Here is a 4,592-nt window from a genome sequence, read left to right as displayed (position 1 = left end):
ACCTCATATGAGATAAATCTAAACAAAAAATGCTTAAAGAAACTTACATGTTTTATATGGGACAGGAGAGGATCTTGCATCATTCGTGTGAATGATTTCTTTTAGGTGAAAAGGCTTTTAAGAAAAGTTTACATGTAAGGATATAATTATGAAGGTTGAAAAAGTCAGATTATAGTGTTTGCTCAAGATGCCTAGTAAATGATGTAAATAACATTAAAATTCTATACATATAAAACTTTTCTTCTGAGTATCTCAAAGAGTTTTATAGATATTGTCTTCATGACTTGTAATAGGGATTATGATTCCTAACTTACATATGGGAAAAACAAAGTCAAATATGCCATTCTCTAAGGCCGTCTCAAAGTCTCCTTTTTAAACAATGTGTCATAACATACCATAACAATAAGTCATATTTTACTACTAAAACTTATGGCAAATATTCTACTTTGAAATACAAATCTTTTTCCAAAAATGTTCTTATGGATACTTATGAGGAAGTTCAAACATTTCAAATTAATCAACAGTAATGAATCAAAAATAAAAAGAATTCAGTACAGTTATTTTCAACTGAAGAATATGCCAACAAGTTATTTCTTTTCCTTCCTCAGCCATTTTCTTGAGAGAGAAAACTCCAAAACATATGGCCCAGGAAGAAAATCTGTACTCGTTTATAGCTTCTCTGCAGCTAGAGTACGCAAATGACTTCATAGGCAACAGCTTCCGTATGTTTCATATTTTTAACATTGACCGTTCATAATAAAGATTCTTTGATCCTAGATCAAATGTTTGAATCAATTTTCTCTACACTTACTCAGAGTTACCATTATAAAAGTTCCCCTCTTTCCCACCTCAGATGTTCCAGCCCTTTCTGCAGTCGGAACTATCTCCATTTGTCACCTTCTCCATGGTACTTCCCACCCCTTTGCTGTGGTTTTTGGTTCTGCTCATTAACCTCTCATACAAAAGAAGCATAGTAATAAATAATTTTTGTACATAGTAAGTTAACTGCAATAAATAAGATTTCTATGAGGAACTCATGGAAATTTTTAACAAAACCGAAAACTCATGATAGTATGGTTAAATACAAAAATAAACCTCGCCCAATCAGAAAAAATAAATAAATAAATAAAATCCTCAGTAGATGAGGCCTTTGCCTATGTGTAAGAAAAAGAAAAAGAAAAACAATATTTTTTTTAAACTAGATTACATTCCTGGCATTACAACTGGAAAAAAGTAAACTGAAACCTAAGTCCTTAAAGAAAAACAAAAGATTTTTAAAAATCTAGATAAATTCAAAAATATCAATCTTTAAAAAAAAATGTCTAAGCAGTGCTAAAAATAAGAGTATCTTCAATATTTTAAATGATCCCAAGGCATTTTTTAAGGCTATGTTGAGGAGCTTTTTTTTTTTATTATGATGACATTGGTTAATGAAACCCAGTAAGTTTCAGGTGTAAAATTCAACAGTAAGGCATATATATATTGCATTGTGTGTTAACTGCCCATAGATTTCTTTCTGTCACCACATATTTTACCCCTTTTACTCCATCTACCTCCCTCCTGTTTGTTGCTTTTAGGTTTATATCCCACATATAAGTGATATCATGTGGTTTTCAACTTTTTCTCTCTGGCTTATTTTGCTTAGCATAATTATCTCAAGGTCCATCCATGTTGTCACAAATAGTATTTTATCTCTTCTTATGGCTGAGTAATATTCCATTGTATATATGTACCACAGCTTCTTTAACCAATCATCTGTTGTAGGATACTTTGGTTGCTACCATGTCCTGACCACAGTGAATAATGCTGCTGTGAACATCAGTGTGCAAGTATCTTTTAGGATATTTGTTTTCAAGTCTTTGGAGTAAATACCCAATAGAGGGATTGCTGGATCACATGGTAGATCGAGTCTTAGTTTTTGGAGGAAACTCCATACTGTTTTCCATAGTGATTGTACCAATTTTCAGTCTCACCAACAGTGTATGAGGAGTTTTTTTCTCCACATCCTCTCCAACACTTGTTATTACTTGTTCACAACATTTTTGATATAACCTTATTTGCTAAAAACTTAAAACATGAATTCTGCAGAAAGGCACTCATTAATAAAAGCTAATTTTAAATTTCTTAAAAATTTCTAGTGATAAAATAAATTTGGTAGTAGATTAACTATATTTGGCCTTAATTAGATCTCATGTTGTAAAAGGAAGAAAGGGAGGGAAGCAGGGAGGGAGGGAAAGAAAAAAATACTTGTGTTAAAACTTCTTTTAATCACATTATATCTATTATATATGTGATATAAACCTAAAACCAACAAATGAACAGGACAAACAGAGACTCATGGTAATGAACAATAGACTATTGTTTACCAGAAGGGAGGGGGGAGGCGGAGGAGGGGAAGTAAACAGGGTAAAGGGGGTCAAATATGTGGTGACAGAAAGAAATCTAACTATGGGAGGTGAACACAGTGTAAATATATATATGCCTTACTGTTAAAGTGTACAGCTGAAACTTACTGGATTTCATTAACCAATGTCACCATAAAATAAATAAATAATAAATAAATTTTAAAAGATAATAATACATAAATAAATAAATTTTTTTGTTGTTATTGTTGCTTCCTTTTCATTTGAACTGGCAGATAGGTAAAGTTTTAGGATAATTAAAGTTACTATGATTCTTCATTTCAAAATACAGCCAGATACCTCTAAAAAAAATAAAATGCCAATTCAGACCCTATACTTAGCATTTGTAAGTATGAAAATAGCATATATTTAAGTGCTAACATAGGAGGTATTGAGTTGGTGGTTATAAACTTAGCAATACCATTCTAGGCAAAATTTAACCTTCTTGGCTTTTAACTGAGTTGTCGCATAAATCATCTACCCATCCCAATGATTACAAATTACCTTGCACACAGTAGCAAACCATTGATTATTTCATGCTCCAACTACAAGATATCCATAATTGGCTTTAAAAGCCTAAAATAAATAAATTCATAAATATATAATTTTATATGTTGAGGAAACCACAAAAACTGACTTTAATTTCTAAAACTTCTATTTAGAAAGCTTGTTCTAAAGCAATGTTATTGTCATTATCAAATAATGAGTATATTTTTCACTTATATTTGCATAGTTGCTTTCATTTGGGATTTTCAAAGTACTTTCTTGCTCTTCCATTGTTATAACATCAGAGGAAAAGAAGAGTGATTTAGAAAAATAAATACTGGTGTTTTATTACAACTCACGACATGAAATTCTGTATTCATTACAATATGGATCAACGTTGGATTTTCCCAAAGTTTTGTGTTTTGTTTCCATTTTCCTTCTAGGGCAAAGCAAAAGGGTATGTTGTTTTCTATAACAAGTAAGAATAGATGGAAAAAAGGAAAGCAGGAAGGGAAGGAGAGAGGATGAATGAGTGAGCTAATGGAGCTACATTACATCTTTGATAAAAAAAAAGTCTCAAATGTAAACTTTTGGGCAATTTTCACATTTTGGTAAGTGAAAATTGACACATCTGGATCTCTGGACCTCATGTTGCTTTACATACCGAAAAATTTCTGTCTCTTTTACGAGACACATTTATTTGGACGGCAACACCTGTAATAGACACTCCCACTTCCCACAGTCCTAGTCCCTCTGAAGAACTTGTCAGCACTGTCTTCTCTGCATTTGATCACAGTACAGATTAGAGGAACCAAACATTATCCTCAGAAGGACTTGTTCATACTTTCCTTAAGTAAATGAGTTCCTTCAGTTTTCTTCTTTTTTTTTTTGTAAAAATTGCTCTGTATCTTCACCTACTTTTTCTTCTGCCTCTAAGAAACTACTCCTGCCTCTAAGAAACATAGTGTCTATCTTTCTTAGCAGAGTTTCCTCTTCTTCTAATGACCTTGGTCCCAACTTAACCCACATCCTCTAGAACCCTGGTCAATCATTTTGAATCTCTTCACTTCCACTGAATCCTTCTACCTACATATAGGCTCATACCTACATTAAAAATATTAACAGTAATAAAACAAAATGTCCATCAATCCTGCCACCCCTCTCAAGCTATCTTGAAATTATCCTCCTTCCCTCCATCACTAAATTACATAAAATTGCCACCTGCCTACACTTCTTCAACAACCACCAACTACATTCCAATGCCCTTTGTCATCAGCATTTTTATACTATCACTACACTGATATTCTTTCCTAGACCCCTCTGTATTATTATTGTTAAACATCCCCTGCCTTCAGGAACCTGTCTTATCTCTAAGCTCTGTCTGGGTTCATCTCCAATCTCTCTGATCTGTTTTCCACTTGCTTCTTTGCAGGATTATCTTCTCCTCAGCCTTCAGCATTCCTTAAGCATCTGCATTTGGTCTTTGTTCAATTGCTTCTTATGGTATCCACTAGCCTCATGTGACTATTGAATTTAAATGAACTAAATTAAATTAGTCACAAAAAATTATATATTGTGATTCCATTTTTATGAAAAATATAAAATAATCAAATCTATGGAGACAGAAAGATTAGCTGCCTAGGGCTAAGGAAGTTGTGGGAATTTGGGGAATTACTGCTAATGAATATCAGATTTCTTGTTGGG

This window comes from Pteropus vampyrus, unplaced genomic scaffold (genome assembly GCF_000151845.1).
Source record: "Pteropus vampyrus isolate Shadow unplaced genomic scaffold, Pvam_2.0 Scaffold302, whole genome shotgun sequence".
NCBI classification, from domain to species: domain Eukaryota; kingdom Metazoa; phylum Chordata; class Mammalia; order Chiroptera; family Pteropodidae; genus Pteropus; species Pteropus vampyrus.
The sequence above is the reverse complement of the archived record's forward strand: the minus strand, read 5'-3'. Positions refer to the sequence as shown.